General features: G+C 42.8%; 1 protein-coding gene and 1 non-coding gene across 2 annotated transcripts in view; one reads left to right on the top strand and one right to left on the bottom strand.

Annotated features, from left to right (window-relative positions):
- The window catches only part of PLPBP (pyridoxal phosphate binding protein), a 261670-nt gene that overhangs the window by 165564 nt on the left and 70725 nt on the right, over positions 1–25381 (top strand). The window lies entirely within an intron of this gene.
- On the bottom strand, positions 21615–21719 carry LOC126007345 (U6 spliceosomal RNA). The gene has a single exon (XR_007494926.1). It is a non-coding gene; the product is annotated as a U6 spliceosomal RNA (small nuclear RNA).

Genomic DNA, 25381 nt, shown 5'->3' on the forward strand with positions numbered 1-25381 from the left:
TTCATTTCTAGTTCAGGTTTTTGTTTTTGTGAACTCAATGATGTCTCTTCAGAAGATATGTACATATCCTAACCCTTGGAATCTGGGAGTGCAATTATTTTTTTAGATTAAATGAAACAATCTTGGGGCCGGAGAGATAGCATGGAGGTAAGGCGTTGACTTGCTTTCAGAAGGACAGTGGTTCAAATCCCGGCATCCCATGTGGTCCCCCGAGCCTGCCGGGGGCAATTTCTGAGAGTAGAGCCAGGAGTAGCCCCTGAGCACTACTGAATATGACCCAAAAACAAACAAACAAACAAAATACCCAGGAATGTGGTTCAGTGTTAGAGCTGATGCCTTATATATGAGAGGCCCTAACTTTTTTTTTTTTTTGGTTTTTTGGGCCACACCCAGTGACGCTCAGGGGTTATTCCTGGCTATGCGCTCAGAAATCGCCCCTGGCTTGGGAGGACCATATGGGATGCCGGGGGATCGAACAGCGGTCCATCCAAGGCTAGCGCAGGCAAGGCAGGCACCTTACCTCTAGCGCCACCGCCCGGCCCCCCCTAACTTTTTTTTATCCCAAGAACTTCCAGGTACACCACACTAAAGCAAATATATATATATTAATCCTCAGAGACAATGAGAGGAGGGCTGAAACACCAGCTCACTCCATGAAGCTCACCACAAAGAGTGGTGAGTACAGCTATAGAAATAACTACACAGAGAACTACCATAATCAAGTGAATAAATGAGGGAACTGGAAAGCCTGTCTGGAGTACAGGTTGTGGTGGGGTGGGATGGAGGGAGATTTGGGACATTGATGGTGGGAATGTTGCACTGGTGAAGAGAGGTGTTCTTTACATGACTGAAACCTAATCATGGGCCTGGAGAGATAGCACAGCAGCGTTTGCCTTGCAAGCAGCCAATCCAGGACCAAAGGTGGCTGGTTTGAATCCCGGTGTCCCATATGGTCCCCCATGCCTGCCAGGAGCAACCCCTGAGCACCGCCGGGTGTGACCCAAAAACCAAAAACCAAAAACCAAAAAAAAAAAAAAAAAAAAAAACTAATCACAATCATTTATGTAATCAAGATATTCAAATAAAGAAAAAAAATGTAAAAAATAAATAAATAAAGATTTGGGGTCAGCGAGATAGTACAAGACATTTTCCTTGCATGTATAGATTGATTCAATCCCGGCACCATGTAGTGCTCCAAGTGACCCCAAATATCATTTGGTATGACATAAGCCCCTTCCCAGTAAAAAATAAAGATTAAAGAGCTGGAGAGATAATGCAGGAGTTAAATCACTTACCTTGTGCGAAATCTGTGTGCTCCCTATACTACATGATCCCCTTAAGCACCACCAAGAGTAGCCCCCAAGCAGTGCTAGGAGTAGTCCCTGAGCATGGCCACATGTGGCCCAACACACCACCCACCAAAATAAAATTAAAACAAAAAATAAAGGGGCTGGAGAGATAGCATGGAGGTAAAGCATTTTGCCTTGCATTCAGAAGGATGGTGGTTCAAATCCAGGCATCTCATATGGTCCCCTGAGCCTGCCAGGAGTGATTTCTGAGCATAGGAGCCAGGAGAAACCCCTGAGCGCTTCCGGGAGTGATCCAAAAACCTAAATAAATAAATAAATTATTTATTTATTTATTTAAGGGGCAGGAGAATAACACTGCAGTAGGGTGTTTGCCTTGCATGTGGCCAACCCAGGATGGAGCTAGGTTCAATTCCTGGCATCCCATAGGGGTCTCCCAGCCTGCCAGGAGCAATTTCTGGGAATAGAGCCAGGAGTAACCCCTGAACACAGCTGGGTGTGGTCCATAAACCAAAATTAATAAATAAAAATAAGTTTAAATATAATAGAATTTTATTTAACAATTAGACAGAGGGAAATAACACACCGAAGGAAGAAGGCAATGAGAAGAGGCAGATACTAAGATGACACTTCCACAAATTAAGGAATCATATAGTCACCAGCAGCTGGAAGACAAGGACAGAATCCCAACTAGAGCCTCTCAAAGAAAATTTCCTTAATGATGCCATGGGTTCAGACCTCTTGGCTCCAGTCAGCAAGGAAATAAATTACTATTGTTGCAAGCTGCCAAGTTAGTGGCAATTTGTTAGAACAGTCATAGCTAATATAGGGCTATTAAGTAAATGTTCCATAAATGTGCTGTACATACAACTTCGGTACTATACACATAACAATGGAATTGCTGGATCCTAGGGTGTATATGTGTTTAACACTAATATATAATGCCAAACAAATTTGCAAAGTAGTTATATAAATTGATACTCCCACTAATCAATGTTTTAGAGATCCGGTTTCTCCACTTCTTTGTCAACCTTGGTCTCTGTATTTTGTCCTTCTGAGAAACATATAATTATATTAATTTATATTTCTGTGATAACTATTGAATTAAAATGCATATATATTGACCATATGGACACGGTTTAAATTGATATGCCAATTCATATCTATTGTCTATTTTTCTTTTTAGTTGTCATTGATTTATTGTTGATTTATAGAAAAACAGACACATACATAATACATAATAATACCCTTGTCCAAAAATTGTAATGTAAATATCTTCTCTTGTTTGTGGTTTCCATTTTAACCATCTTTGTGGTATTGAGGGTGGGGCAAAAACAAATTATTCATTTTTCTCCATTTAAGATTTTAATGAGGTATAGTTGTTTACAAAATGACTGTTGTTTACATCAATGCTACCAAACCTAATGATACCAGAGTATCATGATCCTTCCATTTTCATCCCAAGTCTCTTCCACATTTGCCTCCTCCCTTCACAGTTCTATTGACTCCATCTTGGGATTTGCTTTCATTGCAGATTGTCTGAACCTTTCTTTATATCCCATACATGAGCAAAATCATCTAGTATTTACCTTTTTCTTTCTTGCTCAATTCCCAGAGCAAGATATCCTCTGGTTTATTTCAACAAACAGTAAACTGTCATCTTTTCACACAGCAAGTGGTATCAGATATATATATCACTACTTCTTTACTCATGTTGTAGGTCAAAGTTTTACATTTTAATAAAAACCTGTGTGACCAGTTCTTTCTTTTATAGTTAGTGCTTTGTGTCCTGTTGGAAAATTTTTTTCTGCTACAGTCATGAATATATTTGCTTTCTAATCATTAAGAAGCTTTTTGTTAGTTTGGTTTTATGTTTGGACCACACCTGACTATGCTCAGGGCTTACTCCTGGCTCTGAGCTCAGTCACTTCTAGTAGGGCTCTGGCAACTGCATGTAGTGCCAGGGATCGAACCCAGATCAGCTGCATGTAAGGCAAGTGTCATACCCATTATACTATTGCTCGGCCCAAAAAAGCTTTGTTGCTCTCCCTTTTATATTTACATTTGCATTCCAAATGGAATTAATTTTTGCATATAGAAAAAAGATCATTTTTTGTTAAAACTATAAAAACTATGACATAAAAATCAACGATGTTAAAATGTTCACCTGTTCTGTTTTTATTTTGGGGCCACATGCAGCAGTACTCAGGGCTTACTCCTGGTTTATGCAGAAATCACTCCTGGGAACCAAAGAGATAGCATGGAGGTAAGGTATTTGCCTTGCATGCAGAAGGACGGTGGATCGAATCCCGGCATCCCATATGGTCCCCCGAGCCTGCTAGGAGTGATTTCTGAGCATAGAGCCAGGAGAAACCCCTGAGCACTGACGGGGTTACAATAAATAAATAAATAAATAAATAAATAAATAAATAAATAAATAAATAAATAAATAATAAGAAATCACTCCTGAAAGTTCAGTAAGCATATGGAGTATCAGGGATTAAACTTGGGTTCACACTCATGCAAAGTAAGCATCTTGCCCCCTATACCATCTCTCTGGGTCCCTGATTTACTTGACTTTTTAAAATATTTGTTTTATGTATTTCGATTTAGGGACCACACCCTATGATGCTCAGGGCTTACTCTTGGGCCTTGCACTCAGGGATCACTCCTGGCTGTGCCTGGACTGTGGTGCAGGGGATGAAAACTGGGTCGCCACATTCAAGGCAAGCATTTTACCCACTGCACATCTCTTCAGCCCTTAACTTGATAGAAGGAAAATTGACAGAGTTCAGTCTGTTCAGAGATGAATCTGGTCAGGAATGTAATTCAGCAAAAGATCAATTGCCGGGGCAGGAGAGATAGCATGGAGGTAGGGAAGTTTGCCTTACATGCAGAAGTATGGTGGTTCAAATCCAGGCATCCCATATGGTCCCCCCAGGGCCTGCCAGGAGCGATTTCTGAGTGTAGAACCAGGAGGAACTCCTGAGAGCTGCCGGTGTGACACCCCCCCCCCCCCAAAAAAAAAGATCAATTGTCTTGCTTATATTAGAATCAAAGGTCAGCTCTTCTCTGAGGGGCTGGACAGCTCCCTGGGGTTGTATATGCTACTTCCATATGAGTGCAATCCCACTACCATTGTGATTGAACTCTAGCGCACTAAGGTGCATGACCCCTGAAAAGCACCACAAGAAAGTTACCTCTGTCATGTCAACAACCACAAAGGGAAGGAAATGCCAGGCAGTGGATCCAAAGAGCAGACACATTTGGAATCAAAGCGATAGTACAGCATTTGCCTTACATGCAGGCACAGGTTCAATCCTCAGCATCCCAATATGGTCCTTTTAATACCACCAAGAGTGATTCCTGAATACAGAGTCAGGAGTAATCTTTAAGCACCACTGGGTGTGGCCCAAAAGCAAACAAAAAAGAACAGACACATTTTTAGAACTGGTGAAGTTGAGACAAAACTGGTTTTTTGTCTCTCTACACAGAATTTATTTTCGTAAGTGTTTCATTGTTATCAGTTATCTAAAAGGTACAGTTACAAAGTGTCAGTCATAAAATCATCAGTAACTCATGCATACAACAGAAATGTGAGTTTTTATTGAAGCACAAAAATTTCTCTATCATTCATATAAGAAAAAGAAGTCAAGAATATTTTTCTTGAGCCAGATGAGACAGCTCAAAGGACAAAGTGTATGCTTTGTATGTGGAACGCCTGACCAATGCCAGAGAAATACTGAAAACAGAACTAAGAGGAACTTCCAAGCACTACCAGATATGGTCTCCTCTCCCCAAACTCAGTCAAAAAAAATTAATGTATATATGTATATCCCATGGATCCAAAGACATTAATTAAAAAAATAAGTTTTTCTCCTACCATTTCTTCAGTCTCCTCATTGTGTATTTACTTCTGATTATTATTCTGTGATATTGATCTGTCTATTATTGTCAGGGGCATGAACAATGATGTTCAGGGGTTACTCTCAGCTCTGAACACAGGAATTATTCCTGGTGGTGCTCAGGGAACCATATGTGAAGCCAGGGATCTAACTCGAGTTGACCACATGCAAGGCAAATGCTTTACCTGCTGTACTACTGCTCTAAGCTGGCCTATTTATTTTTTTAATATATTGCTTTTACTTAAACATCATTGTCTACTCTAACATGTGATAAGCTTCCTACCATGGACTGATCCTCCTAATTGGCCTATTTATTTTTGAACCAATGTGCCACTGTCTCAGTAATCATGACTTTATAATGTATCTTGATATCTACTGAAAGTCTTCAATTTGATCTTCCACCAGTCTATGTTTTTTCACTATTTTTTTTGTTTGTTTCTTGGTTTTGTTTGGGGGCCACACCCAATAACACTCAGGATCTACTCCTAGCTATGAATTCAGGAATCACTCCTGGCAGTGCTTGAAGGACCATATGGGATGTTGAGGATCCAACCTAGGTTAACCATGGGCAAAATAAACAACCTACCCACTGTCCTCTTACTTCAGCCCTTTTTCCCTATTCACTTCGCTTTGTCACATATATTTTTTGAAAGTAAACAGATTTTTATTTGGAAATTCTGAGGAAGGGGAGAGAGGGGATAAGAAAGGGAGAGAACGGGGCCGAAGAGATAGCATGGAGGTAAGGCGTTTGCCTTTCATGCAGAAGGACAGTGGTTCGAATCTCGGCATCCCATATGGTCCCCCGTGCCTGCCAGGGGCGATTTCTGAGCATAATGCCAAGAGTAACCCCTGAGCGCTGCCAGGTGTGACCCCAAGACCAAAAAAAAAAAAAAAAGAAAGGGAGAGAACAACATGCTCAGGAAAGAACATGGGCTTTTTCAAAGTGGAGAGTTATTGTACACAACCCAGCATGAAAGCACAAAAGTCTAATCTGAAGAGGAGAGATGTGGACTACAATTAGCTCAGGTACCATGTATGCAAGCTGGCAGCACACATGTAAACAGCACCTACACATGGGTCCAGGGAGCACCTGTGTGCCTATCATACATAGTTTTTAACTAATTTGTCACTTTCTTAAAAAAAAAAAAAAACCTAGGGGCTGGAGAGATAGCACATTGGTAGGGCATTTGCCTTGCATCCTCGGCCTCTATCACATACTTTTCTCTCTATTCTCTCTCTTTTTCTTCTCTTCCTCTCTTTCTTTCTCTCCCCCTATTTCCTTTTAGCACCACCATCACCACATTCTATTTCCTAAAATTTCCATCACCTGAAAAAAGAAATCTCTCCCTTTAGTGATCAGTATCTCAAGTTCCTCCCTGCTTTCCTCAAGGTGTTCTACCTCCCTGGATCTGCTCATTCTAGACATCTCATATAAGTAGCATCAGAATGAAGCCTTTTGTGTCTAACTTCTTTCACTTAGCTAATATTTTCAGGGTTCATCCAGATTGTACATGTAAGAGTACTTTGTTTCATGGTCTGTTCTCAGTTTTTATCCATGAATGGAATGAGGATTAATTCATAGGAAATCTGAAATCAGAGAGCAGAAAAGTTTTGGGGTGGAGTGATACTATAGCAGGTACATGCTTGTCTTGCATGTGGCCAACCCAGGATCCATCCGATATCTCATATATGCACCACTGGAAGTGATTCCTGAGTGCAGAGCATGCCCTGAGCACTACCAGGCTTTTTCCTCTGGAAAAGCACACGTTCTCTCTAAACATCCCTTTCTCTCTGTTTCTGTCTCTCCCCTCATATTTCTCCAAATTTTTTTCAATAACTGTTTTGCTTTTCTGGGAAAGAAGAGAATTATTGCACAGGCCTTGCATATAGGATGCCCAAATCCAATTTCCAGTGCCATGTGGTCCTCTGACCACCTCTGGGAGTGACTCTTGAGCAACACGCCAAGTGTAGTTGCTGAATATGGCCTGGTATGACCAAAGTAATTTTTTTGGTTTTTGGGTCACACCCGGCAGCACTCAGGGTTCCTCCTGGATCTGTGCTCAGAAATCACTCCTGGCAGGCTCAGGGGACCACATAGGATGCCGGGACTCAAACCATTGACCTTCTGCATGCAAGGCAAATGCTACCTCCATGCTATCTCTCTGGCCCAACCAAAGTAATTTTTTAAAAATAAAAGGAAAGCTTTTGTATGGTTCCTGATAATCTATTTCCTCCATTCTGCTTGTTTGTCTTTTTTTGTTTGTTTGTTTATGGGCCACACCTGGCAGAGCTCAAGAGTTACTCCTAGCTCTCTGCACTCAGAAATTGTTCTTGGCAGGCTCAGGGACTATATGGAACACCAGAGATGGAACCTCAATCGAGGTCCGGCCTGGGTCAGTTGCATGCAGGGCAAACACCCTACTGCTGTGCTATCGCTCCAGCCCCATGTTTGCCCTTCTAACTTTGTTTACTTTATTTGAAAAAATGTATCACGTTGGGACCAGAGCTAAAGCACAGTAGGTAGAGCATTTACCTTGCACGCAGCTGACCCGGGTTCAATCCTCGGCATCCCATATGGTCCCCCAAGCCTGCCAGGAGTGATTTCTGAGCACAAAGCTCGGAGTAACTCTTGAGCACTATGAAGAGCTATGAGTAGCCTCTGAACATTGCTGGGTGTGGCCCAAAAATGAATCACATAGTTGACAAAATACATTTTTGTTTCCAGATAAGTGAGAGCAAAGTTAGTCAAACAAAGAATAGAAAGAAAAAATAAAAAAGAACAAGGAAAAGAAGAAAGAAAAAAATTTAAAGTACAGTGACAAGCAAATTTTTGAAAATTATTTTATCTCCAATGAGGTCATTAGTAAATACATTTGTTTACAGGTAATGAGAACAAAGTTATCTTAAAAATAATAGGAGGGATGGGGGCCGGGCGGTGGCGCTGGAGGTAAGGTGCCTGCCTTGCCTGCACTAGCCTAGGACGGACCGCGGTTCGATCCCCCGGCGCCCCATATGGTCCCCCAAGAAGCCAGGAGCAACTTCTGAGCGCATAGCCAGGAGTAACCCCTGAGCGTCACAGGGTGTGGCCCAAAAAAAAAAACCAAAAAAAAAAAATAATAGGAGGGGCCAGAGCGATAGTACAGTAGTAGGTATTTACCTTGTATGCAACTGACCAAGGACAGATCTGGGTTCAATCCACGGCGTCCCATATGGTCCCCCAAGCCAGGAGCGATTTCTGATCTCATAACCAGGAGTAACACCTGAGCATCACCGTGTGTGGCCCAAAACCAAACCAAACAAAAAGAATAAAAAGGGGGCCCGGAGAGATAGCCCAGCGGCGTTTGCCTTGCAAGCAGCCATTCCAGGACCAAAGGTGGTTGGTTCGAATCCCGGTGTCCCATATGGTCCCCCGTGCCTGCCAGGAGCTATTTCTGAGCAGACAGCCAGGAGTAACCCCTGAGCACCGCCAGGTGTGGCCCAAAAAAAAAAAAAAAAAGAATAAAAGGGGCCGTAGAGATAGCACAGTAGTAGGGCGTTTGCCTTGCACGTAGCTGACCCAGGAAGGACCTGGGTTCAATCCTGGGTATCCCATATGATTCCCCGAGCCAAAAGTGATTTCTGAGTGCAGAGCCAGAAGTAACCCCTGGGTGTCACCAGGTGTGGCCCCAAAACCAAAATAAATAAATAAATAAATAAATAAGAATAGAATAGAAAAAAATAATAAAAAGGAAAAAGAAAAAAAGAAAAAAATTAAAACAAAAAGGAAGTTATTAAGCTGAAAAGCTTCTGCTGCACCTCAAAGAAAATAGTTCCTAGGATACAAAAATCACCCACAGAAAGGGAGAAACTATTCACCCAATACCCATCAGACAACTGGCTAATATCTAAGATATACAAGGAACTGACAGAACTTAACAAGAAAAAAAATCTAACCCCATCAAAAGTGGGGAGAAGAAATGAACAGACACTTTGTCAAAGAAGGAATACAAATGGCCAAAAGGCACATGAAAGAATGCTCCACATCACTAATCATCAGGGAAGTGCAAATCAAAACAACAATAAGGTACCATCTCATGCCACAAAGACTGGCACATATCACAAAGAACAAGAACAATAAGTGCTGATGGGGATGTGGGGAGAACTCTCATCCACTACTGGTGGAAATGCCATCTAGTCCAGCTTTTATGAAAAACAATATGGAGATTTCTCTAAAAACTGGAAATTGAGCTCCCATATGATCCAGTTATACCACTCCAATGATATACCCTAGGAACACAAAATCACAATACAAGAATCCTTTCCTCACACCTATTTTATCGCAGCACTATTTACAATAGCCAGACTCTGGAAACAACCAAGATGCCCTTCAACAGATGAAAATTGCTAAAGAAACTGTGATATGGGCCCGGAGAGATAGCACAGCGGCGTTTGCTTTGCAAGCAGCCCATCCAGGACCAAAGGTGGTTGGTTCGAATCCCGGTGTCCCATATGGTCCCCCCGTGCCTGCCAGGAGTTATTTCTGAGCAGACAGCCAGGAGTAACCCCTGAGCACCGCCGGGTGTGGCCCAAAAACCAAAAAAAAAGAAAGAAACTGTGATACATATATACAATGGAATATTATGCAGCCGCCAGGAGAGATGAAGTCATGAAATTTTCCTATACATGAATAGACATGGAAACTGCTATGCTAAGTGAAATAAGCCAGAGGGGGAGAAAGAGAGACACAGAATAATCTCACTGATCTATGAGTTTTAATAAAAATAAAAGATGGGGCCAGAGAGATAGCATGGAGGTTAGGCATTTGCCTTGCATGCAGAAAGTCGGTGGTTCGAATCCCGGCATCCCATATGGTCCTCTGAGCCTGCCAGGAGCAATTTCTGAGTACAGAGCTAGGAGTAACCCTTGAGCACTGCCAGGTGTGAACCAAAAAACAAAAAAAGAAAAAGGAAAAAGAAAAAGATGGGGCCAAAGAGATAGCATGGAGGTAAGGCATTTGCCTTGCATGCAGAAGATCGGTGGTTCAAATCCCAGCATCCCATATGGTTCCCCGGGCCTGCCAAGAGAGATTTCTGAGCATAGAGCTAGGAGTAACCCCTGAGCACTGCTGGGTGTGACCCAAAAACCAAAAACAAAAAAAAAAAAAGTAAGAAAAGAAAAGACAGTATTGTTATAATGCCCAGAGATTAGGTCTGGAAGGATCGGCTCACAATGTGAAGCTCACCACAAAGAGTGGTGAGTGCAGTTAGTAAAATAATTACACTAACAACTACCATGACAATGTTATTGAATGAGAGAAGTAGAATGCCTGTCTCAAATACAGGCAGGGGATGGGGGAGGAGGGAAATCGGGGGCACTGGTGGTGGGAATGTTGCACTAGTGAAGGGGGTATTCTTTGTATGACTGAAACCCAACTACAATCATGTTTGTAACCACAGTGTTTAAATAACGAATACGAAAAGAAAAGAAAAGAAAAGAAAAGAAAAGAAAAGAAAAGAAAAGAAAAGAAAAGAAAAGAAAAGAAAAAGGGCCTGGAGAGATAGCACAGCGGCGTTTGCCTTGCAAGCAGACGATCCAGGACCAAAGGTGGTTGGTTCGAATCCCGGTGTCCCACATGGTCCCCCGTGCCTGTCAGGAGCTATTTCTAAGCAGACAGCCAGGAGTAACCCCTGAGCACCGCAGGGTGTGACCCAAAAAAAAAAAAAAAAAGAAAAAGAAAAGAAAAGAAAAGAAAAAGAAAAAGAAAGAATGGGCCCGGAGAGATAGCACAGCGGTGTTTGCTTTGCAAGCAGCCAATTCAGGACCAAAGGTGGTTGGTTCGAATCCCGGTGTCCCATATGGTCCCCCATGCCTGCCAGGAGCTATTTCTTTTTTTTTTTTTTTTTTGGTTTTTGGGCCACACCCTGTGACGCTCAGGGGTTACTCCTGGCTATGCGCTCAGAAGTTGCTCCTGGCTTGGGGGACCATATGGGAGCCGGGGGATCGAACCGCGGTCCGTCCTAGGCTAGCGCAGGTAAGGCAGGCACCTTACCTTTAGCGCCACCGCCCGGCCCCCAGGAGCTATTTCTAAGCAGACAGCCAGGAGTAACTCCTGAGCACTGCCGGGTGTGGCCCAAAAACCAAAAAAAAAAAAAAAAGAAAGAAAAAAAGAAAAAGAAAGAAGTTAAAAACTAAAAAAAATAGGGGCCGGAGAGATAGCATAGAGGTAGGGTATTTGCCTTGCATGCAGAAGGACGGTGATTTGAATCCCAGTATCCCATGTGGTCCCCTGAGCCTGTCAGGAGTGATTTCTGAGCGTAGAGCCAGGAGTAACCCCTGAGTTGGATGTGACAAGAAAGAAAGAGAAAAAAAGAAAGAAGAAAGAAAGAAAGAAAAATGAAAGAAAGAAAGAAAGAAAGAAAAAGAAGAAGAAGAAAGAAAAGAAGAAAGAAAGAAAAGAAAGAAAGAAAGAAAAGAAAGAAAGAAAGAAAGAAAAAGAAAGAGAAAGAGAAAGAAGAGAAAGAAAGAAGAAAGAAAGAAAGAAAGAAGAAAGAGAAAGAAGAAAGAAAGAAGATAGAGAGAGAGAGAGAGATGAGAGAGAGAGAGAAAGAAAGAAGAAAGAAAGAAAGAAAGAGAAAGAAAGAAAGAAAGAAAGAAAGAAGAAGAAGAGAAGAAGAAAGAAAGAAAGAAAGAAGAAAGAAAGAAAGAAAGAAAGAAAGAAAGAAAGAAAAAGAAGAAAGAAAGAAAGAGAAAGAAGAGAAAGAAAGAAAGAAAGAAAGAAAAGAAAGAAAGAAAGAAAGAAGAAAGAAAAGAAAGAAAAGAAAGAAGAGAAGAGAGAGAAGAAGGAGAAAGAGAAGGGAGGAAGGAAGAAGGAAGGAAGGAAGGAAGGAAGGAAGGAAGGAAGGAGGAAGGAAGGAAGGAAGAAGGAAGGAAGGAAGGAAGGAAGGAAGGAAGGAAGGAAGGAAGGAAGGAAGGAAGAAGAAATACAATGGCAAGCAAATTTTTGAAAATTATTGTAGCCCCAATGAAATCTTTAAGCCAATGGCAAAAGGTTTAGTAAGCTCTTGTTGTTAACTGACCATTCTGTTATTTCATTTGTTTCCTAACAGTAAATGACCTCCATTACACGTTGGCATCTACATTGGTGTTTCTGTAAGGATGACAGCATGAAACAAATAAAGATGTCCAGGGATTTAAAGCGTTATTACTGATACTGCAACTTTTGTGGGGCCTGTTCTCAGCTGCCAGGCTTCCCAAAAGAAGGAAAACGTAGAAGAAGGGTGCCTGCATTTACTAAAAAAAAAAAAAAAAAAAAAAGCCCTGGTGATATCAGGCCAAATGCCAGCATACCTGAAGTCTGGTCAGATTGGTGTCTCCAAAGAGAAGAGAATTGTAGGGGCAGTAAGGCAGGGCAGTGAGAATCATGAAGCAGGGCCACAGGCAAAGTGGTGTTTATGGGTGATGGGTGTAGCTGGTGTGGTGGCTTCAGCAGGGCAGGGCCTTGGGCCAACTTCTCCTCCTGAGATTTTCAGCTTTCAGCTGCATGACCAGTGTACCCATGATTTTTCATGGCTTGGTTTACATCTCCTTTGAGAAAAGAGTTGGCCTGGTGTGAACATGGCAACTGTGTTTGTCTTGCCCTTATAATTTTTCACTTGATTTTCCTTCTTTGTGTGTGTGTGTGTGTGTGTGTGTGTGTGTGTGTGTGTGTGTGTGTGGTTTTTTTTTTTTTTTTTTTTTTTTTGGTTTTTGGGCCACACCCTGTGACGCTCAGGGGTTACTCCTGGCTATGCGCTCAGAAGTTGCTCCTGGCTTCTTGGGGGACCATATGGGACGCCGGGGGATCGAACCGCGGTCCGTCCTAGGCTAGCGCAGGCAAGGCAGGCACCTTACCTCCAGCGCCACCGCCCGGCCCCGTGTGTGTGGTTTTTGGGTCACACCCAGCAGTGCTCAGGGTTTATTCCTGGCTCCATGCTCAGAAATTGCTCCTGGCAGGCACAGGGGACCATATGGGACACCGGGATTTGAACCGATGACCTTCTGCTTTTTTTTTTTTTTTTTTTTTTAATAGGTCACACTCAATTGTGTTCAAGGCTTATTCCTCACTATGTGCTCAGAGATCATCCATGGCCAGCTCAAAAGACCTTATGTGGTTCTGGGGATCAAACCTGGATCAACCACATGCAAGTCAAATGCCTTACACATTGTGCTATATCTTCAGTCCCAATTTTTTGTTTGTTTGTTTTGGAGCTATACTCGGCAATGTTTGGGGGGGGGGTTACTTCTGGCTCTGTAATCAGAAATCATTCCTGGCAGGCTCGGGGGCACATCTGAGATGCTGGGGATCAAACCTTGGTCTGCTATGTGTAAAGCAAATGCCCTATCTGCTGTGCTAGTGCTCCAACCCCAAGTCCCAATCTTTTTTTTTTTTTTTTTTTTTTAATTTTATTTTTGGGCCTACCCATTTGACACTCAGGTTACTCCTGGCTATGCTCTCAGAAATCACCCCTGGCTTGGGGGGACCATATGGGATGCCGGGGTATCAAACCGTGGTCCGTCTTACGCTAGCGCTTGCAAGGCAGACACCTTACCTCTAGCGCCACCTTCCCGGCCTCAAGTCCCAATCTTTTATTGTCATAAAGCCACAAAAAATAGTTGCTGGGGGAAATAGAGCAATATTTTCTACTGTTCTTAAGCATAGAAGGCTTGGCCTTCTATGAGAAGTTTTCTGATATTTTTACCATAGCTTTATTTGACTTGAAAAAAAAAATTTTTTTTTTTGGTTTTTGGCCACATCCAGCAGCACTCAGGGGTTACTCCTGGCTCTGCATTCAAAATCACTCCAGGCAGGCACAGGGGGACCTATGGGATGCTGAAATTTGAACCACTGTCCGTCCTGGGTTGGCTGCATGCAAGGCAAAATGCACTACAGCTGGGGCCCGGAGAGATAGCACAGCGGTGTTTGCCTTGCAAGCAGCTGATCCAGGACCAAAGGTGGTTGGTTCAAATCCCGGTGTCCCATATGGTCCCCCGTGCCTGCCAGGAGCTATTTCTGAGCAGACAGCCAGGAGTAACCCCTGAACATCGCCAGGTGTGGCCCAAAAACCAAAAAAAAAAAAAAAAAAAAAAAAAGGCAGTACAGCTGTGCTATCGTTCCAGCCCCTTGACTTGAATTTTTTATTAGCATGTTCATCCTTCTATATATATTTATTTTTATAGTATAAAGCTAAATTTTATTTTTATTCACAAAGTGGAAACTGAATAGTAAAATAAAGTGGTAATTGAATGTTGAAATGCAATTTGTTGTGATCACAGGTGTGCACTTGCCAGCACTGGCAGAAAGGCACTCACTCCTCAGGGTGAACATATCCCCTGAGAGACCTGGTCACACATTTGTACCAAATACAGCAAGTTGAGAACATGCTCCAATGCAATCGCCTCACCTTACATGAAAACCCAAAACAATATGCAGTGGCTCAAAATACCCTGGGAGAGAGTCTCATGGCCACTCACTATGACTTGGCTGGTAAGACCCTGAGATGCTGTGCTCACAAAGAGAACTTCAAGCCCAAAGGCCTACTTGGGTTTTACCTCACCTTACCTCAGGGAGTACAGCATCTCTCACAGCAGCTGGAGCAGGACCTGGTCCAGCCTGGTCCCTAGCAGGGGCCCAAAGTGGGTGCTGAGTTCAGGAATTGGGTTTCCTAGTGGGGAGATAGGAGTCAAAGCTCTGTGGGGCAGACACACTCTGTCAGCAAAAAAGCAGAAGGAAGATCATGAGTGTCAAAGACTGATTGAATCTCTGTGGGAACCCTGCCTCCAGCTTTCTGCTTCCAATAGTGACTCTATCTTTAGGAAAGTTTCTGGAGGAGAAATTTTTAGGAAAATTTAGTAATATTTCTGTAGCAGCGGTTCTAAGACCTTCCCACAATCCTTTTAGCCATCTTCAAGACCAGAACAACTACCGTGAAAACAAGGTCAGTTCTCCCAGTCATGACAGAGAGTACAGAAACCAGCACCCCAACCCCAGCCACTAGCACCAACCCCACAGAACCCTTTCAGTTTAAGCAATCCATATTCCCTTCCATTGCAAGGGACAGTATAAGAGCTAATGGCATGTGCTGGAAATAACTTACAGTAATTTCCCCAAAGAGCAAAGGTGAACTGAAAGCTTTTGTGGTGTTAGTACCACCTGCAAAAACAACCTATGAATGTAATTTATTAAGCCCCCTGAAGAATGAATACCAATGTGAAATAAAACAAAGGCATATGTAAGTTCTTGGAAGGGAATTATTTGGACCACATCCAAATAAATGCTCAGGAGTCACTCCTGGTAGTGCATTACCGACTATGCTATCTCTCTATCCCCTCACTTGAAAACTTAATTCTTTTTTATTGTCAGTAGGATTCTATACCTTTAAAGTAGTGGTTTCTGGGGGCTGAAGAAATAGTACAGCAGTAGAGTTTTTGCCTTGCATGCAGCCGACCCAGAACAAATGGTAGTTTGAATCCTAGCATCCCATATAATCCCCTGAGCCTGCCAGGAGTGATTTCTGAGCGCAGAGCCAGGAGTAACTCACGAATGCTGCTGGTGTAACCCAAAACCAAACAACCAAAAAAAATTAATTGTTTCTGGTGAAAAAGCCTTTGACGAAGAGCCAGAGCGATAGCACAGTGGTAGAGCATTTTCCTTGCAAGCTGCTGACCCGGGACAGGCTTGAGTTCAATCCCTGGCATCCAATATGGTCCCCCCATGCCTACCAGGAGCTGTTTCTGAATACAGAGACAGGAGTAATCCCTGAGCATTGCCGGGTGTGGCCCAAAAATTTAAAAAGGGGAGGGGGGCATAGGGTATAGCGGTAAGGTGTTTGCCTTAGATGCAAAAGGACAGTGGTTCGAATCCCAGCATCCCATATGGTCCCCTGAGCCTACCAGGAGCTATTTCTGAGCACAGAGCCAGGAGTAACCCCTAAGCACTGCTGGGTGTGACCCAAAAAAATAAATAAAAATAAAAATAAAAAATAAAGCCTTTGACAAAAAAAAATATACATGTCACTATGAAGCATGCCAGAGTACCCCTGGAGTACAAGAACTCACACTGCCTTTGACACAAAGGCAGGCAGGATTCACTGGCGAACAAAGCACAGAAAATACTAAAATAATGAGCTGCTACTGAGAAGAAAGTAATGGCCTTCCAAGGAAAAAGTTTCTAGTCTCACCACTGACTTTATTCCTCTTTGTTCCTTAAATAATCTCAAGCTGATTTTTCCAGACTCTGATGAAGCTACCATAGCAGCAACACTGTTGTAGTCAGTGCTGTGGACATTCCCCTAGTGGCCAATGCAAGACCATATCAGATCGTAACTTTGCACAAGGCTATAGCCACTGTCATGAGCCTGCAGAGGGAGAAAGCTTGGCAGGTACCAAGTAGCAGCACCAGGCTCACTGTGGCTGAGATGAAGGAAAATAGTCTTCCTCAAGTGTTGAGTAATTGTTGTAATATTGTTTTTGCCTGTCATCCCACCTGGATCTTCCAGGTGGGGGTGATTAAGGAATGAAATAAAAAGCTTGTTGGGGAGGCATAGGGAGCTCTTTTGCCAGAACTGACGGCTTGTTCGGTTTGCTTTTTGGAGCTGGCTGCAACTGACAAAAGACTCCTTTGCTGAACCTTTGGTCCCCTAATCTTTTGCATTCGTTGATTATTCACGTCGGATATTATTATCAAAGTCTCCCCCAAAAGGGGGGACGGAAGAATGGGATTCAATTTATCATTCTGGGAGTCATTCTTAGACTTGGAGACCATCAACAAGGGGTTTGACCTACCCCCACATTTGGCGACCGGAACAGGTGAATCTGGACCCTCTGGAACTGTAAGTGAGATGTTTCATTGGAAATTACCTCTGGAGATCCTTGACTGGTTATTATGGATACTTACGCTCACTATGCCATCTGTTATTAAATACATCGGTTCGGCATTACTCAAGTGCATTACTCTGCTTGGATATAAACCACTTGGTTTGATACTAGTAAATATCATTGTCGTTGGATGGTTACTGCTTACAATTCAATCAAAAATTTCTACTCCGGGGCCGGAGAGATGGCATGGAGGTAAGGCGTTTACCTTTCATGCAGAAGGTCATCTGTTCGAATCCCGGCGTCCCATATGGTCCCCCGTGCCTGCCAGGAGCAGTTTCTGAGCACAGAGCCAGGAAAAACCCCTGAGCACAGCCGGGTGTGACCCAAAAACCGCAAAAAAAAAAAAAAAAATTTCTACTCCAATATTTGCATTGCTTGAGTGGTCTCCATTAGTCATAGTTTGTGGAATTTCTGTGTTGGCTAATATGACTACCATATGCATAGGCATTAGCTGGTGGTTAGGAAATAGACAGTGTGGAAATTGTAAAGTGATGACTAGTATGGACAATAAAAAAATTTTTCCTACGAAAATTCAGACTAAGATACAGGCTGATAAATCTGACACTGGCAGCAAAAAAATTGCTGATAAAAAATCAACTCGGACACGTGATTTAGATACTCATAATCCAAATCAAGATCTAGACACTGATGATCAGCTCCAGTGCTAAGTCCACAAGAGAGTCCTGATTCTGTTCACAGTATGGACTCACATGTTAGTGCCAACTCAGACAATGAACCACATTCTAGTATTCCACACCTCAGGCATCAGAGTCCTGTGCAATGTACTTCTGCTAATCCAGCCTCAACTCCATTTCAAACAGTATATGTTTCAAATTATGAACCTCTTGAAATGGAGGATGTGGAACGGTTTAAGAAAGCATGTAAAGAATATGGGGCTACCTCTCCATATTGTCAGGAGGTGCTAAGCATGTGGTGTCGAAAATCAATTTGGACTCTGCATGACTTTAAAAAACTTGCTGAAATATGCCTGCCATCTAAACAGCGAACTGAATGGGAAATGTTATATGCAGAGGGTGTGAAATACAAACTATATAGTCCAGATGGAACCAAAAAACGAGTGGCAGGGGTTAATCTCTCATATGAATTATTAATGGGAGAAAATCAATATTCAGATATACAGACACAAGCGACTTTACCAAAGGAAATCTCAAAAATAATTAAAGACATTGCATTATCTGCATGGGAAAGAATTGATACTAACAGTACTGGTGAGGGAACCTTTTTAAGAATCATCCAAGGTCCCCAAGAGCCTTATGTAGAATTTGTGGCTAAACTCAAAGATGCTTTAAAAATACAAGTTAAAAATGATGAGGTGAGGAAATTTCTAGAAAAATGTTTGGCTTATCATAATACTAATTCAGCTTGCAAATTGGTATTGGCTCCATTACAGGAAAAAGCTGATTTAAATGAATTTTTATATGTATGTAGGAATGTTTATGATATACCCCATTCATTAGCAAATTCAGATCAGGTGCAAACCTTTGCAATTACTAAAGGAAATAAACCTCTTTACCAAAGGGGACAAAAACTTGCCTGAAAACCAGGTCTCTGCCCAAAATGTAATAAGGGTTACCACTGGGCGAAAGACTGTAGATCTGGAAATCCCCCTAATAATAACATAGGAAGAGGTTTTAATACAAACCCTAGGAGAAAATTTGCCTGTTACCATTGTGGAAAACAAGGGCATATTAAAAGGAACAAGCCATCAGTTCTGGTAAAAGAGCTCCCTATGCCTCCCCAACAAGCTTTTTATTTCATTCCTTAATCACCCCCACCTGGAAGATCCAGGTGGGATGACAGGCAAAAACAATATTACAACAATTACTCAACACTCAAGCTCAGGCTGGTGGCAGACACATGCTTCTCAATAACGCCATTACTTTGGATGGTGCAAAGTCTATGGCAACCAAGGAATGATGTCTTTCTTACCTGTGCTAAAGTCCAGTAGCTGGAGCTATCCTTGATGGTTCTGGTTGCCAGACAACCCCAATCTACATGGGAGTCTACATGTCTGTCTGTGAGTAGCCAGCAATCAGGGGGACATGGATACAGATGCGAGCACAGCTGCTATGCAATTGAATCAAAGCTGAAGAAGAAAAAAAATGAAATAATAAAATAAAAATTAAATAAAAAAGCTAAAGAAGAGCTACTGGTGTAGGGGCCGGAGTGCTGGTGCAAGCGGTAAGGCGTCTGCCTTGCCGCACTAGCCTAGGATGGACCGCAGTTGGATTCTCTGGTGTTCCATATGCCCCCGCAAGCCAGAAGCGATTTCTGAGTGCATAGCCAGGAGTAACCCCTGAGCATCACTGGGTGTGGCCCAAAAACCAAAAAAAAAAAAAAAAAAGAAGAAGAAGAAGGGCTGTAGAGATAGCATGAAGGTAAGGCATTTGCCTTGCATGCAGAAGGACAGTGGTTTGAATCCCAGCATCCCATATGGTCCCCTATGCCTGCCAGGAGTGATTTCTGAACATAGATCTGGGTGTGACCCAAAAACAAAACATAAAAGAAAAAAAGAAAAGAAAAAGAAGAGCTACTGGTGTGGTCAATCCTGTAGGCTGGTATTGGGCAGAGTTTAGAGCAGTAGAAGGACACCTGGTATGGCATCTGGTGGTGGTGTTAACTATGCTAAATTTGAACATCAAGGTGCAAAGGATGCCGCCTCAATCAGATCTCAATTCCATGAGTGTATTTTATGTATAGCGTGGGCCACCTGTCAGGGTTCCCAAAGTTTCAGAGCCGGCAGTCTGTACAGGAGGTAATCAGAAAAGAGAGCTGATTTCTTATTTTCCACGGTCTTAGGACTGATACAGATGGTTGCCTTTAAAGAGCCCTGGCCATGTCCTCTGTGGCATCGTTACTAAATGCTGTGTTTGCTTTCAGATGTGAGTGTAGAAGCTATCCAGTCATTGCTGGGGTGGGAGCACCTTTAAGTAGAATTAAGTCTACACCGTGGTGGCAATTCTCTCCCTCCAGCAGCTACCAAGGGGCTTGCCTGGCTTTTGCATCTGCTACTACAAGAGATGTAAAAAAGCAAAAGTGGGGGCCGGAGAGATAGCACAAGTGGTAAGGCGTTTGCCTTGCACTCAGCTGACCCAGACAGATGGTTGTTTGAATCCCGGCATCCCACATGGTCTCCCGAGCCTGCCAGGAGCAATGTTTGAGCGAAAAGTCACGAATAAACCCTGAGCATTGCCAGGTTTGATCCCCCACCAAAAAAAATCAAAAGTAAAGGATGAAGAAATAGTAAAGTGCTTGCATTGCATGTAGCAAGGCCCATGTCAATCCCCAGCACCACATACAATTCCTCAGCACCATCAAAGTTGATCCATGTGCAGAATCTAGAATAATCTCTGGACATCTCTGGGTGTAGCCTAAATATTAAAAGAAAAAATAGGAATAAAAATAAGGTGGTGGCACAAGCGGTAAGGCATCTGCCTTGCCTGCACTAGCCTAGGACGGACTGCTGTTCAATGCCCCAGTGTCCCATATGGTCCCCCAAGCCAGGAGCGATTTCTGAGCACATAGCCAGGCATCACTGGATGTGCCCGAAGAGAAAGACCAGGAGAGAGGAGAGAGAGAGAGAGAATAAGGTGGTAATAAAAGAGTACAGGGGCTGGAGTATACAGTGGGTAAAGTACCTACCTTGCATGTGGCCAATTCAAGTTTGATCCCGGCATCCCATATAACCCCCAAAACTCCCCAGAAGTGATTCCTGAGTGTAACCCTTGAGTACCACTAGGTACTCCAAATATATATATATAAATCTTGCAGAACCTGGATGATCAGGAGAGAACATAGCTGAGACAGGCAATATTAGGCACCATAGCCCTAAGCAGAATGCCAGCCTGATGGTGCCCAAGTCAGTTTGAGTAAACAGGACACCATCTTAGGCTGAAAAAGCATGGAAAAAGGGCATTCCAAGATTTCTTTGAACTGCTCTTTCATAATAGGAGCTTATTTTTTCCTGTTATTGCCCCCAAGGACAAATAATGGGACAATTGTTAAACAGCAGACACAAGGCTGGAGAGATAGTATAGTGATCCCTGATAGCCAGGAGTAAGTCCTGATCACAATCATGTATGGCCAGAACAATAATAAAATAACAGCAAACACCCCCACTTCCAAGAACCAGGGCAAGTCCATGGGAATAACAACATAAAAAAATTGTGATTAGGGAGCTAAGTCTGTTTTCCACCTTCCACACTGGCTTGATGGAGGTCTCTGTGCTTTAGAAGATCATTTTCTTGTTGGATCTGTTTTTGGTTTTGTTTTCACACAAAACAAAAACATAGTTTTTTCACCAGGGACACTCCCAATAGAAATATAGATTAAGCAAGGTGCTAAGACACCCAGATGAATTTTGTGTGTTTATGACAGGTTCTGCCCTATTTTATAGCCTGTGGTGAAATAAAAATATTTTTTAAAAAACTGAAAAATCATAGTTTATTGAATCAACTGACCTCACTAGATCTGTGATTCTTTTTTTTTTTTTTTTATGGAACGCTTCACGAATTTGCGTGTCATCCTTGCGCAGGGGCCATGCTAATCTTCTCTGTATCGTTCCAATTTTAGTATATGTGCTGCCGAAGCGAGCTAGATCTGTGATTCTTCTTTAATATATAATCAATCTCTTCAAGAAGAGGATTTTTGGAAACTATCTCGACTGCTTGAGTGATTCTGCCCATCTAATTACGTAAGATTCAATCAACTTAGTCACTCTCTGCACCCACTCAAGAAAAGATCTTTTTAGAGGGCCGGAGTGGAGGCACAGCAGTAAGGCGTTTGCCTTGCATGCGACTGACATAAAACAAACCACGGTTCAATTCCCTGGCGTCCCATATGGTCCTTCAAGCCAGGCGCGATTTCTGAGAGCATAGCCAGGAGTAACCCCTGAGTGTCACCAAGTGTGGCCCAAAACCAAAACCAAAACAAACAAAAAAATCTTTTTAGTAGAACATAATCTAGACAAACTGTTGCTTCATGTCCTGTCCTTCATCCCTATCATTTCCTGTCCTCCATTTATTTCAATGTTTCTCAACCCTTTTCCAACTTGGCCTCCTTCAACCTTGGTTTTTTCCTGTGGCCTGCCTGTTTAATCATTTAGCCCCCACTCTCAAGCTGTGCCCCCCTCTCATTTATGTTATTTTTTTTCACTATGTTATTTTTATCTGTGACCCATTTAGAATATTCTGGTGGTCCCACAAAGGCCATAATGACTCTGATTGGAAAATGCTGATGTATATCAAGGACAAATAAGAAAATACTTCCAAAGTTCCCATACCCTGTCTCTAGAGGCTGAAGTACACTTAAACCATCTCATAAGGAGAATTATGAGAAGGCTCAAGTGCATTCAGGAATTAACTCATCAGAAACCAGAGCCTCTTACAGTGGGTAAGATACTTGCAGGTGGCAAGTTGGATCACCTGCATTCCATATGGACCCCCAGTCCTGCCTGGAGTAGCCCAATAGACCTCCCCCAAAAGGTAAGTCATCATCATGAATAGTTTTGGGATTTTTTTGTTTGTTTTGCTTTGGGGGGGTCTTGGGGCCACATATTGTGGTGCTCAGGGGTTACTCCTGGTTGTCTGCTCAGAAATAGCTCCTGGCAGGCACAGGGGACCATGTGGGATGCCGGGATTTGAACCAACCACCATAGATCCTGGATCAGCTGCTTGCAAGGCAAATGCCGCTGTGCTATCTCTCCGGCCCCATGAATAGTTTTTAATAATTTTAAAACCCACGTTCTCCACCTCTAAACAGAAAAGTTTTAATCCAAAAATGGTACATAATCTAGTTCCAGAAAATCTAGATGAAAGATGAAAAAAACAGTAAGACTGATAAAAATATTAGAAAGTACTTTTCAAAAAATACACAAAGATGAACATGATTATTTGCAGGTGTTTTTTTCTGGGGTAGTTGGGGTTTGGGGCCAGCCTGGTGGCACTCGGGACCATCTAGGATGCCAGGGGTCAAACCTGGATTATCAGAGTGCAAGGCAAGTACCCTACCCACTGTACTCTCTCCAAAACTTTTATGTTTTAATCATTCTCCTTGGCTAGACCATTGGCCTTATATAGAAACAAAATTTTTTTAAAGTTTTGTAGGGGCCAGAGCAGTGATGCAGAGTGGTAAGGCATCTGCCTTGGCATTGCTAGCCTAGGACAGACCATGGTTCGTTCCCCCAGCATACCATATGATCCCCCAAGCCAGGAGCTATTTCTGAGTGCATAACCAGGAGTAATCCCTGAGAGTCACCGGTGTGGCAAAAAAAAAAAAAAAAAAAGGACCAAAAAAATTAGTCTTGTAATGGGCTAGAGAGATATAACAGATGCTTGCTCTGCATACAGTCAAACTGGGTTTGATCCCTGGCATCCTACAGTACCCCAAGCACTACCAGGAGTAATTTCTGAGTGCAAAGTTAGGAATAAATCTTCAGCATTGCTGGATGTGGCCAAAACAACAACAACAACAACAACAACAACAAAAAAGATCTTATAAAATTGTAAATTTTATGCAAAAATATCACTATATGGGGCCTAAGAGATAGCATGGAGGTAGGGTGTTTGCCTTGCATACAGAAGGACAGTGGTTCAAATCCCAGCATCCCATATGGTCCCCTGAGCCTGCCAGGAGCGAATTCTGAGTGTAGAGCCAAGAGTAGCCCCTGAGTGCTGCCAGGTGTGACCCAAAAACAAAAACAAAAACAAAAACAAAAGACACTAAACAAATGTTTGAATGAAATCATAACAAGAGTTATGGGACTGCCTTGTTGGCATATTTCTATTTGGATGTTGAAACACACATCAATGACTCTTTTTTTTTTTTCTTTTGGTTTTTGGGTCACACTCAGCGATGCTCAGGGGTTATTCCTGAAATAGAAATAGCTCAGAAATAGCTCCTGGCAGGCACAGGGGATCATATGAGACACCGGAATTCGAATCAACCACCTTTGGTCCTGGATCGGCTGCTTGCAAGGCAAACGCCGCTGTGCTATCTCTCTGGGCCCACATCAATGGCTCTTGATGGGGCTCATGGGGGCATACTGGGATCTTCTCCCTGTACTCTCCTTAGTCCCACTTGTTGGCATCTTTCATGTGAGTTTTTCTATTATTTTGTTGGGTTTTTTTTTAGGGGTGTTTTAGGATTGGAAGGGGCTGGTTGTTTTAGGTTTTGTTTGCTTGCTTTTACCACACTCAGCAGTCCCCTGCTTGGTGCTAAGTGACATTCCAGTATCACTGGGCCTCTCACGTATGAGGTGTGCCTTCAGCCCAACAACCTGTTTCTACAACTCTGATTTTTGGGTGGTTTTTTTTTTTTTTTTGGAGGGGGTTGGTTTTGGGGCCACAAACAGTAGTGCTCAGGGGTTCTTTTCAGCTCTGTGCTCAGAAATTACTCCTGGCAGTCTCAAGAGACCACATGAGATGCTAGGGATCAAACCAGTTTTGGCTGTGTCAAGGCAAATGTCCTAGCGCTATGCTCTCTCCAGCCTCAGTCTCTAGAACTGTTACAAATTATTTTTACTGATTTCTACATCACATATATGTGTCATCAGAACCTAATATTCTGAACTTCTCCGACAGTAATGACTAGAAAACAAGTAGATGTTAGGTGGGGGATGAGGGGTAGAATGGCTCAAACAGAGAAAAATGCAAAGTCCTGTGGCAGGAAAGAGCAAGTGACTGGAGGCATTGTTCTAGAGACCAGCTGGACTGGATCTAAAGAGCTAGAAGATGGAGTTAAAGTGATAACATAGGAATTAGGGGTTAGCAAGGCATACACTAGAGGTCAGGTATGGCCCTGAGATAGATGACTGACAAAAAGAATCCTAAAATTCAATCTGTATTTATTTTTTGGTGGTAGTTGGGGGAAGGTGAGGGCACACTCAATCTGCACAGTGTAATCCTACCTAGCTCTGTGTTAAGAATCACTTCTGTAGCATAGGACGGACCGCGGTTCGGTCCCCCGGCATCCCATATGGCCCCCCCAAGCCAGGGGAGATTTCTGAGCGCATAGCCTGGAGTAACCCCTGAGCATCAAACGGGTGTGACCCAAAAACAAAAACAAACAAGAATCACTTCTGGCAAGGTTTGGTGGACCAGATGTGGTGCCAGGGATAGAACCAGGGCTACCAGCATGCAAGACAAGCACCTTTAACCCCTGAACTATCTCTCTGACCCCATGAGTCTAATTTATATTTTCAAAGGACCACTCGCTGGGCCAGAGACATAGCACAATGGAGAGGGTGCTTGCCATGCA

The sequence above is a fragment of the Suncus etruscus genome, chromosome 4 (genome assembly GCF_024139225.1).
Source record: "Suncus etruscus isolate mSunEtr1 chromosome 4, mSunEtr1.pri.cur, whole genome shotgun sequence".
Lineage (NCBI taxonomy): Eukaryota > Metazoa > Chordata > Mammalia > Eulipotyphla > Soricidae > Suncus > Suncus etruscus.